Genomic DNA, 12,331 nt, shown 5'->3' with positions numbered 1-12,331 from the left:
AAGATAAAAGAGGAAAAAGAACATGATGTGAATCAGCGATCACAACAAAAATGAATCACAACAGCTATTAATAACATAGGATTTTGACAGAAATGAAAAATAAGCTAAAGTAGAAACATTTTTCTCACCAGAAGATATGCGTATAACAGCTGGACCTAGCTTGTCCTGTGGAACTGGTAATGTATCCTATGTTCACTGATATCTCAACCATAAGAACAGAAGTAAAAATGGAGAAAATGAGAGGTAAAGAAAATCAAAACAATCAACACCAGTTGACTCTTACACAAAATTCAATACTGAATAGATGGTAATGTATATCTGACATTGGAAGGGCATTACATATAAAATTTGAAACAATGCCAACATTCATAATTAAAAACAGGCATGGTATTTGACTTGAAACAAGTATTGCACATATAAAATGCATCAAGTGTGGAAACTGTCGTATATCTAGCATTAATAATTAATCATAGTTTAGATGTAAATATAATATATGCTGCACCACGAAAAATATCTAGATATTATTCACAAGGAAAACATGCATGGTAGATAAACAGATAATTCAGGAAATTTGAACACACGAAAACCAGTGTCTAGATAAATCAAAATCTTGATCCCTGCTAAAGAAGAGATGGCTAGACTTGTGAAGATGAAAAAAAAAAAAAAAGAGATCATCATTCATCAGCATGCACCCATTTCTTAGAACGTTTGGAGGAAAAAGAGAGAGCAGGCACTTACATTATTGATTCCTTTATAATGGATAAGGGCACCCCCATTATTTAATACACATATAATTAAATATAAAAAATCATAAAAACAATAAAAACTAGCTAGCGCCCACATTATTGATTTCTTTATAGCATATACGGATATCACATTATTTAATATATATATATATAACTAAATATAATAACAACTAGCTAACACCCACGTTATTTAATTTTAATATAAGTAGTTGATTGCTACAAAAGACAAATGTGTAGATACAACACAAATGGACAAATGTGTTGAAGTTATATATATATATATATTTATATATATCTCCCATAGATAGTGAAAATGAAGCAACAAAAAGGTGTTAAAGTTACCTGATTGAGAGGAGAGTGTGTTGTTATGATTGTAATGAGACATCTGGAACTAAAGTGAAAGCAGGTGGATCCATACTTTATATATATATATATAATAAGAACTTGCTAACACTGAATCAATATCCATTTAACGCTGAAATGAGCCCAGGCAAATACAGAGGAACTCTTCCAGAAAACAAAAGATAAAACACAGGGGAACTCATACTCTATTAAAGAAACTGAATCAGATAACAAAGTCACTACAATCTACAGAGTCTTTGGAAACTACAAAACAAAAGAAAGATAAAAATTAAAGTTTAAAAAGACAATAGCCATATTCGATCGCTGATAGTAAAATCTAACATACAAAGCAAAAGTTTGAAATATCAAAAAAAAAAAAAAAAAAAAACCAAAGCAAACACGGCATCCAAAGGAAGAACAAAACACCATATCACAGTTTATATCAAATGCAAAGTCAACAAGCTGAAAGGGCATATATTCGGTCTATACATATATTAAAAAAATTCAAAACCCAAATCATAATCAAGTGGAAACACAACCAAAGAAATTTTAGTATAGATTTATATCATCTAAATATCAACATGAGAATACATAAACATGATCTAGTGTTTGGAAATATATTAAAATCTCAGAAGAAAAATTAAAAATTACTAAAATTATTTAAGATATGAGAAAATAAAAGATGAGAAGCAAACCAGGAAGAAGGAACACTACTCTGTGATTGCAATTCAGATTCTGAAGAAGAAGAATTCATGAGTTTCAGGGATTAACATATGTGTTTTACTTTGGACTTTTATCGAACATGTGGTATGCCATATAATTATTATCATGCTCAATCTGATTTATTTATTTATACAACCAAGCCTTGAATTATTTAATTTATATAGAGAAAAGAGTATAGAGAAAACGCATCCAACCATTTTGATTTCTCATAATTGCTACTTTCTTGTGACAACGAATAAATATAACAAAATGAATAAACACACACGTGTACTATATGCAAAAAAAAAAAGTAAAATAAATAAAATGAAACTAAAGAACAGAAAACCCTCTGCTCTTTCTCAGTATCCGAAAGGTATTTCTCAAAAAATCCATCTACTGAAAATGTGTTGAATGAGACCCTATGATATGTATAGCTAGCAAGCAGAATAACTCTCATACGATGTAAAAAAAATATACATAAATATATACACATTGATTATCTGATATTAAATTGAAATCTGAATTAATAAAATACCTCACATAGACAAACGGAGGTCAGAGTACTCTTGCCTGGGTTCTTGCTTCCAGCAGGAGAGATGTCGGCATGGAGGACATAGAGCAGCAGGAATCGCGTGGGGGAGAAGGAGCAGCGCACCTCGTACAAGTCGTGGTGTGATCCAGCGGCTCAAGGGAGAGACCGAGAGAGCTACTAGCCTACGGGAATGACCGAGAGAGATAGACGGAGAGAGCTACTAGCCTTCATGAAGAGAAAGATTGAAGAAGAAGAAATGGGAAATGGGTACACGAGAAACTAGAAAAAACTTAGTCATTTTGGTTGGCGGTACTTTATTTTACTTTGCTGCCCGAAATTTTTCACATATACCATAACTCTTTTTAAATACTATTATAATCATGTGTTATGGTAATGGGTGTTTGGTGTAGTGAGCTGTCCTCGGCTACCAGTGGCCAAGCCGCGCCCTATGCACAAATATTGTGTACGGCACCCTTAGGCCGCTATCACATGTCCCATGGCATAATACCATCATTGACATAATACAAATATTGGGAGCACTTAGTCCCATTACAAACATATAACCGGGTGTAGTTTTCTTACCTTTCGATTCGCTAGCTTTGATCACTCGACTCCTTGAGCACGATCCCTCTCAAGCCCTAGCGCTCACCTAAACACAACCATAGGTCAAAGTCATCACCAAACCTCAAGTCCAAAACCTAGCCTCGAGACCAATCCCGAGCCCCCAGGAAGTCCTAGTTCCACCTAACAAGGTGGTGGAATCAAACCCCAAACCCTTGGTCAAAAACCCTTGAAAATAACCCTAAAATCCCTTTCTGAAAATAGGGTAGCGCTACAACACTAATTGGAGGGCGCTACAGGGCTGCAAGCAGAACCAAAACTCCCTCAGCATGCATGGCCTAGTGCTACAGCGCCCAAAGGCTAGTGCTGTAGCGCTAGTCACAGACAGGCAACCTCCAATTTTTCCCTCCTGCGATTTCCTCGAACCAAACTCAACCAAAACTTCTCCAACCCTTCACCAAACTCAAAAACAACCTTGTTAACACAATCCACTGATCCCAAGCACCCCAAATACCCACAACTCAAGCACATTTATCCCTAATCTCAAAATTCACCATAGCCACTTCTAGACATCAAAACTCAGCAGAAACTAGTTAAACATCAAAGTTAGAAGCTTAGAATTCATACCTTTAATGGGATTTCGATTTCAAGACTACCTCTACACCTCCTTAGCTTGCTCCTCCTCAACCTTTGGCCTGAATTCCCTAAAATTCCCACCAAGTCCAGCTTATACACCATGGGTCAAAAACTAAAACCAGAAACTGAAGAAGCTACAAAGTCTTACCTCAAGTGATGGTGTGTTCCTGCTAAACCCCTGCCAGTTCTTCAAGCCTAGCTTAGGATCCTTGATGCCCAGCCTAACCTAGCTCCCCTCTGAGCTTTACTCCAAGAAAACCCAAGAAAAGTGGTGAGAGAACCACAAACCGACCCTAGAGAAAACAGCTCTGTTTGTTCCTCCCTTTCTTTTCCTTCTTTTCTCTCTTTCAGACTTCTATAATTTTCTACAACTTCCACTAACATAAAGCCTTAGTGGTACCCATCTTTAAAAATCCAAATGACCTTAATGCCCTCCCTATTAATTCTAAATCCTTTAATCCACTTAGGGAATTTTAGTCATTTCACCCCAATTCTCGCTAACTCCTCGAGTGTCTCTAATATTTACCGCTTAATTCTCAATACCTAATTAATCACCAATAATATTCCTCGATGTCAAGATAGACTCCAATATACTCACTAAATTCTCATTTATACCCCTAGACTCACCCCGAGTCGGGTATAAATCCCCGCCATGACTTTTCTCTAATCTGCTCACTAGGATCGTCTCGAGTCACAGATATATCCACATAATAATGTGGCCTCAACAATTATCACATATATCAATACAGTTATGCCCATAATGGCCAAAATTATGATTATGCCCTTCTAACCTAATCAGGGCCTACAGGCATACTAATACACATAGTCATGCATCTCAAATATTCAAATAGTCATATAACATGCTTTAAATCACAATCATGCAGTTTACTCATTAAAATCACACTTAATTCCCATTATGCCCTCCAGGCACACTAATCAAGGCCATTAAGCCTTAATAGCGAATTTGGGTCGTTACACAAGCTGGGGCTGAGCTATCCGCTTTCCTGGGTTCTTCCTTTCTTGCCTTAGGGCAATCTTTCTTGAGATGGCCCACTACTCCACACATAAAGCAGGCCCTTGCCCTACACTCTCCGAAATGATACTTCTTGCATCTAGGGCATTCAAGATAAGTTTTCCAGGCATCACTACCACTCTGACGACCCATTGAAATACCACGGGGTCGCCTATCAGGACCTGGAGCTGGGAAGGTATCAGGAACCTTCCTCTTCTAATCATTGGGGCCTCCACCCCTACCAAAACCCATAAATGGAGAACCTGTTCTCCTGAACTCTATTCTGGCTGCATTGTCTCGCCAGATCTTGTTCTCTGCACTCTCAGCTGTGAGTGCCTTCTTGACCACTTGTGCATAGGTAGTAACCCCTGCCACAGTGGTAATGCGAACATCTCAGGCTAATCTAGGTTGTAGCCCCTAAAGAAACCTCTCCCTTCTTGTCCTGTCAGTGGGCACGAACTCCATGGCAAACTTTGCCAATCGATCAAACTTTAGGGCATACTCACTCACTGATAAACTACCCTGAAGTAACCTGAGGAATTCTTCAGCTTTTGCCACCTTGATGGCATCATTATAGTACTTCTCATTCAACAGAGTCTGAAACTCTTCCCAACAAAGGGCATTAATGTTTCTGGTCTGGGATATAACTTCCCGCCAAATTCGGGTATCCTCCCGAAACATATACGTGGCACAAGCCACCCTCTCATTACCAGTCACCCTCATGAAGTCCAGGATGGTGGTAATCATGCTCATCCATTGCTCTGCCTTTGCAGGATCTGCACTGCCTTCAAAAACTGGAGGTTGCTGCTTTTTGAACCTTTCATAGAGAAGCTCCCATTTGTTACCAACCCCTGGCAGCTACTCAACTACTGGCACTGATATAGGAGGTGCCTCAGATACACTGGCTACTGCAGGAACCTGTTGTTGTCTTAGGAGGCGGAGTTCTTCTCCCTACTTCAGTACTGTAGCCTGCAGATCATTAAATAACTACTGCCAGTTCTCAAGAGCTGGCTGTGGAATCTGACCATGGTCATTCTCTTGACCCTGATTATTATTCTCTCCTTGATCACCCTGGCCAACTGATGAATCTGTCTATCTTGGAATCATTCTTATCAACTTATACTGTGCTGCAATAGTCAATACGACCAGTCAGGCAGTGATAACTAAACCTTTTGCCGCCTCACGATCCAAGAACAAGCAGATAATTATCATATTCCACAATTATACAAGTATACAGATAGATACAAGATCCTAGCATTTAGCAGTTAACATGTATCAAATAATAGTTCACAATGAACAATACTAAAAAGTATGCTCTAGCAATATCAGTACTAATAAGCACGTTCTTGCTGATGATGATGTATTCAAGGCACAACCTTATCAAGATATCTCATGTATACAGGTATAGCATTTATAATATATTTAAACAGTTAAACATATAAGCACATAAATAGTTACCAAACCATGAGTCGAGCTTGACTTTAGTGATGAGTGTACATGCCCAGCCAGTCTACAGGAACCCTAAACCTTGGCACGCTCTGATACCAAGTTGTAACGCCCTCGTTACTCCAAGACCATTACCATGATCTTTGAACCGTGCTTAACTCGCTAATCGAGTTCTTTGGTTATAAACGTGCATCTAAGTGTTATTAATAAGTTCAGGTAAAAAAACCAATCAAAAGGAAAGGATATATTTTATTTAAAACATAAAACTGTTCATGGGCCCATAAAAGCGTTTACAAGTTATTTATAATCCAAAATGGTCATTACAGAGAAAAAGTTACAACCCGTCGACCTAAGTGGCAAAAATAGGGTTAACCCCTAGTTCCTCTGAGAAACTCCTTGGCCGTGGTGGTCAAGCGGCCGCATATGTACACATCGCCACCTAAGATGTACACATCGCCACCTAAGCTCTCCACTCAAGGCTTGGTGAGATTTTCGTTCCCTTTACCTACACCACATAGCACCCATGAGCCAAAGCCCAGCAAGAAAACTCAATACTGCATGTATATAATATCAAATGATGATCATGATAATCATCCAAGACTTATAGTCCTAAACTGATGAGTGACAGATGTATAAGTCACTAACATGGGTTCTGCACCCTTTATAAGTGAATGATCGAGTCACTAGCTTAAACATGATAAGTGACTGATGAGCGAGTCACCAATGTAAACCAAGACAGTGACCATGGATTCACTAATGTGGGTTCCGTACCCTTAGCCATGTGCTGATAGGGTCACCTGGGCCTTCTGGCCCTGGTTCTGAGTACCTAGTCATGGAACTAGGCAAGCGCTTTTAGTTTTCATCGAACTTAGGGTCGGTCCGGCATTAATGCTCATTACGAGTCATTCAATGCAGATGTTGATTAGATCTAATCTTTCATCAGCTCTGCGTTCCTGACGCTTATGCCGCTCCTGACTCTTAGATCGGTGACATACGACCAGTGTTTAAAACTACTGTCGAACTTAACTAGTAAGTCACAGCTTCACAGCTAGTTCCGACACCATTGCCGATTCTGACTAGTAAGTCAGTGCCATTCACAAGTAAGCAAGATTTTCTAAGCATTTGATATGCAATCAATGTCCACATTTAAACACTCAACATGCCTCAATAATAACCATGCATGTCACATATGGGGTGCAGTTTTCTTACCTTTGGTTCGAGCGAGAAATAGTAAAAGAACGACCCTTGAGAACAACCTTTTGATTCCTTAACAATTACCTAGTCATAACCAATTATAATCTCCATAAATGAAAATCAACAATAATAAGGTCTTGACCTAAACCTCATTCCTGAGACCCCGAATTGTACCAAAACGGTGAGTAGATTCGATCCCGAGCCTTAAGGTTTTAAACGCCGAGCCAAAAACCCTTAAAAATGCCCAAAACCAAAATTTGAAGGAGCAGGGTAGCGTTGTAGCGCTACCCCACTAGCACCCCAGCGCTCAAGTCAGCAAAATTCCTTCCCTGAATAGCGATGTAGCGCCCACTAGTGGGCACTACAGCGCTACACACAGCTAGAAATGCCCCTGAATCTTTCCCCTTCAACTTCACCATTTCCAACCTGAACCAAAAGCTTCCAAACCTCATTTTAAGTCCTAATTGAAACCAAAAACCATCTACACATGTCCTAGGCATCACAACCCAAGTAACCCTAGCCAAAAACTCCCATCAATTCCCCTCAACCAACTTAGAAAACCAAGCTGAATGCCAAACCAAAAGTAGAGCAAAGCTAGAGTTTTAATGGCTAGAAACTCACCTCAAGCTCAGATTAGGATCCTCTTCAATGGTGGAACACAATCCTAAGCCCTCAAGATCCACTTCCCTAGCTTGAATCCTCAAGAACACCTCAAAAATTCAAAAGAAAAAAGGGAAAAAAAGAGGTATGAGAGAGATGTTTTTGGTACTCTATTTTAGCCAACTTCTACAGCCTTCCGTGGCTTTTATATGAATTAAGGTGAAAAGACCTTTTTGCCCCTAGGTCAATTAAGGTTTTCTATAGGCTCCCAAGGGTAAAACTGTCCTTTCTCGCCTATTTCGTTAATCATAATTAACACCAATTTTCGTTATTCTCGATATTCTCAAATACTAGTTATTCATATCCTGTTACCCTTTAACTCCCAGCAACGCTCTAAGCACCAAAATTATCCCAAGACTCACCCCGAGCCCCAAACTTAATCCCGTTATGACTAAACCGCTAACTTACACTCAAAGATCGTTTCATGCCGAATGGCTCGAACAAATCCACATTATAATGTGGCCTCAACAATAGATCAACAACATGCATACAAATATACAATTACGCCCTCAACAGGCCAAATTACCAAAATACCCCTGTGATGAAATGTGGACCCACATGCATGCATTTAACATCATTTTATAATATAATTCACATAAACATGCATATAATAGTTTATTGGCATAATAAATCAATTATGGCCCTTCCGGCCAACTAATCCAACAATAAACTGCATTATGGATTTTGGGGCATTACATTGAGAAATGTGGGGGTGATAGTCCAAAGTTAATCAATTTATTTTGTTGATAATAATTAATTAATTTGGTCATCCTATCAAATAAGTGATTTGGAATTCCACATTCTAAATCACATTGGCTATATGTGTATAGAATGAACAAATCTAGACATGCTTGGTGTCTAAAGTTATTGTTTGTAGGAATCAATTTAAAACATAAATTATAGAAACAAAGAGGTTTCTAGAATTAATATTCAAATGTTTATCTTTGATATTGAACTATAAAATAGTGGGGTTGTTGAATATGGTCAAATCACTAGTTTAAAGGGGTAAATATTTAATCAAACTATGGCTAGCAACAAAGTTTGAATAAAATAATGAAGAGTGTCTAAGTATGCGTACATGAGAAAAATGATTCAAATGGAATCATTTCTACATCTCAAGGGATGGGACTTAGACTCCCTAAAGAGATTCACAGTTGATGGTAACATATCTTAATACTAGTAACCAAACTAGTATTAGGTTCAATAGGTAATAACAAGTCAATCAAGTGAATAGTAGTAGTAGTACTCAAATTTTGTCCCATCTGAGATATGAGTACTAGTATGTTACCAAAATGAGGGTTAAAACCGAATGGTTTTTTAATAGAACTTAGTCTTGAAAAGACAAGTATTTTAGGGTAACAAAATGCTATAAGAGTTCTACCTATATAGACCTAGGGGTGGTTCCGCCCCTCGTGAGAATCGGGAGCCATTCTCAAGAAAAGTCTACGAATGGAATGTGCACATGGCCATTAACGGTGAAAAAGTGAGACATTGAGGTCTCAAATGAACATAGCAAAGGTGTGTGTGTGTTATCACCGGTTTGTTATCAAGGGATAGTGGTTCAATGCTTCGGCAACAAAAATTTCAACAAACTTTGTGATAATTACACTAAGGTAAAATTCAAGTCAAAAGACATTTTACTTTATGCACCAATGCAAAGGTTTCTATAGAGAGTGATTATTTAATCAAGTGGGGGAATATTATATTTTATATAATGTTTGATAAATTAAATAAGTGATACAATAGATAAACTATTTAATCTAGTATGGGAATGTTATATTATTTATAATATAATGTAATATTATATCATTTTATAATATAATGTTTTAGATTAAATAAATGTGACAAAGAGTGTCACATATTGTAACATATAATAGAGAGTTACATTATTTAGATATATGTGAAATATCCAAATATGTAACATATTTGGTGTTACAAATTCAATCACAAATTTGCAACTTCCAAATATTACCCAATAATGTGTAGATTTGATATTACACATTTTGATTTGAACTTCTCAAATCCATAAGAGATATGGCTGTTAGAGATGTAATTTTCACTCCCATAATGTGTATGGAAGTTACAAAATCAAGTGGGAATGAATTTGGAACGTTTTGGCAAATTTGGAAAATTGGTTGCTGAAAAAATGTCTTGGGCCGCAGCTTGAGTTTTTCAGGCCGCATCCCAAGAGGCAAAAACATCGTGGGCCGCGGCCTGAGCGGCTGACATCATTTTCCAAAGTTTGGTTTTATCCAATTTTGAGTGTTTCCAACAGCCAAGTAACTCCCAAATCTCTATTTTAATTCCATAAACATCCAATTAATCATTGGTAACAGCCATGGGTGTTGGTGGAATTTGAAATTCAAAGGGTGTCTCAAAACTCTATAAATAGGAGCCTAATGCTCACTTGTAAGACACACCATTTTCCATCCACAAAGCACCTGGCTGGAAAATACACCATAGAGGCTTGATAATTTCAGAGAGCTATTTCCTAGAGAGATCCCTTAGTGCTTAGAGAATAAGGGAAATAAGCTTTTGGACAAAGGTCTTGAACCTTATTCAAGTTGGTGATCCCCACTACTCTACACTTTGGTTGTCTGAGAGTTTGTGTTCTTTTTATTGTTCTTTTCATTCTTTTGATCTTGTTGATCTTATTTACTTGTATTATTATTGTTTTGAATTTGTAATCTTCTTTTTCTACATATTTCTATTTACTTGTATTTTGAGCAATTGAGTTGTAATATTTCTTTAATCAATATTATCTTGTCAATTGTATTTTTTGCATAGAATTGTGTTTTGGGTTTTTCCATATTTCCATTGAGTATAAAAATATATTCTCTAACAAATATTAATCACTCAGAATTAAGATTGAATTGACCTATGGTCAACGTTGTGATATGATTAGATTAGAAAATAATGATACTTACTTATCTTGTCAATAATCAATATTGGCCCAGTCCAATGTAACGAAATACATCTGATCTTATGTATTTGGTCAATGTCCTTGATATGACATCACACCAGATGTGTAAGTAGATCTTATCGTAGATTACCCAATCAGTAAAAATCCAGTGTACTAATTTAATCTTAGGTCAAATTGCTTTTGAACATATAATTACAATTATAATCCACTGTGACTGAGTCACTATAATTGTAAAAATATATATGTTCAAGATTTTATAAACATTTTATTAATAATAATTAATCATGTAATAAAACATGTAAACAATGCAATTTGATTGAACAAAATGATTTCTACTACTTTATTGATAATGAAGGAATTACATAAGAAATGTATATAAGGGCATAAAACCCAACAATAAGTATAGAGGGAATCTATCTATGTATAAGTGAATTGTGATTTTGTACTTTGTTATACCTTACTAATCAGTCTCATCTCTGGTCGTGACCCCATGTACTAGGTTTTCCGAACCACGTAAGAAATCTCTGGTGTTGAATTTTTAATTCTCGTTTTTAATTTCTATAATAATTTGTTCAGACAACTAGCTTAGTCATTAGATCATATTTTGATTGTATGAAAACAACTTAATCACTATTCTGCAATCTATTAAGTTGTTTAGTTTAATCATTTACTAAACATCAAAATACGAAATTTCATTTTTGAAGAAATTCCTTATTTCACATCATCTCCGCAACTTGATGTTCTTGAATGATGAGTGCTTCATAGAAGTAGCGGATGATGTGCCAACTCTCGTAACCATGGTGAGGACATTGATTTAATAAATCCTTGAACTGCTCCCAAGCTTTGATATAATGTGTAACCACCCAAAAATGCTAATAGGGTTTAGTGTCTTGATTAGCGTGTTGGGAGGGCATAATTGGATAATTAATTGATTAAATGCGTGACTATGTGGCATGCATGATATATATGTGATGATGTGAATATATTATATGCATGTTTATGAGTATTAGATATGCATGTGGGCCATTTATTTTTTATAAGGGCATATCTGTAATTTTGGCCCGTCAGGGCATAAATGCGATTATATGTGTTAAATGGTTGTGACCACATTATTATATGGATATATTTGCAGTATACGGCTCAAGGTGATCCTAGTGAGCGGAATAGTCATAGCGAGGAATAATACCCGGCTTAGGGTGAGCTTAGGAGTATTTTGGGAACTTAGAATATATTTTGGGGTTTATTAAGTAACATGTAGGTATTAGATAATTAGTTGGCCAAGACAGGATTAATTGGGAATTTATAGGATGACTTGAGGAAATAGCGGGAATTGGGGAAAAATATCATTTTTCCCTTGGAACAATTAAAGGAGGTTGAGTTTTTAGAGGGGTATTTCTGTCTTTTGGGGTTAAGTATATCCTTAGACACTTTAAGATTTTACCAGAATTACTAGGAAACCACAGAAACCTCTCAGCATTCTCACCCTCTCACTCACGTTCACTCTTATTCCCTCTCTTAAGCTTGAAGCTAAGGAAACATGAAGGAGAAAGCTGAAGGATTTGGGTTGGTTTAAGCTA

At 36.8% G+C, this 12,331-nt stretch overlaps 1 pseudogene; it reads left to right on the top strand.

Annotated features, from left to right (window-relative positions):
- The first annotated feature begins 11,546 nt into the window (after positions 1 to 11,546).
- Positions 11,547 to 11,613, top strand: LOC133833242 (small nucleolar RNA R71; annotated as a pseudogene).
- Positions 11,614 to 12,331: the final 718 nt, after the last annotated feature.

The sequence above is a fragment of the Humulus lupulus genome, chromosome 4, assembly GCF_963169125.1.
Source record: "Humulus lupulus chromosome 4, drHumLupu1.1, whole genome shotgun sequence".
NCBI classification, from domain to species: domain Eukaryota; kingdom Viridiplantae; phylum Streptophyta; class Magnoliopsida; order Rosales; family Cannabaceae; genus Humulus; species Humulus lupulus.
This window is presented reverse-complemented; position numbering and strand designations above follow the sequence as displayed.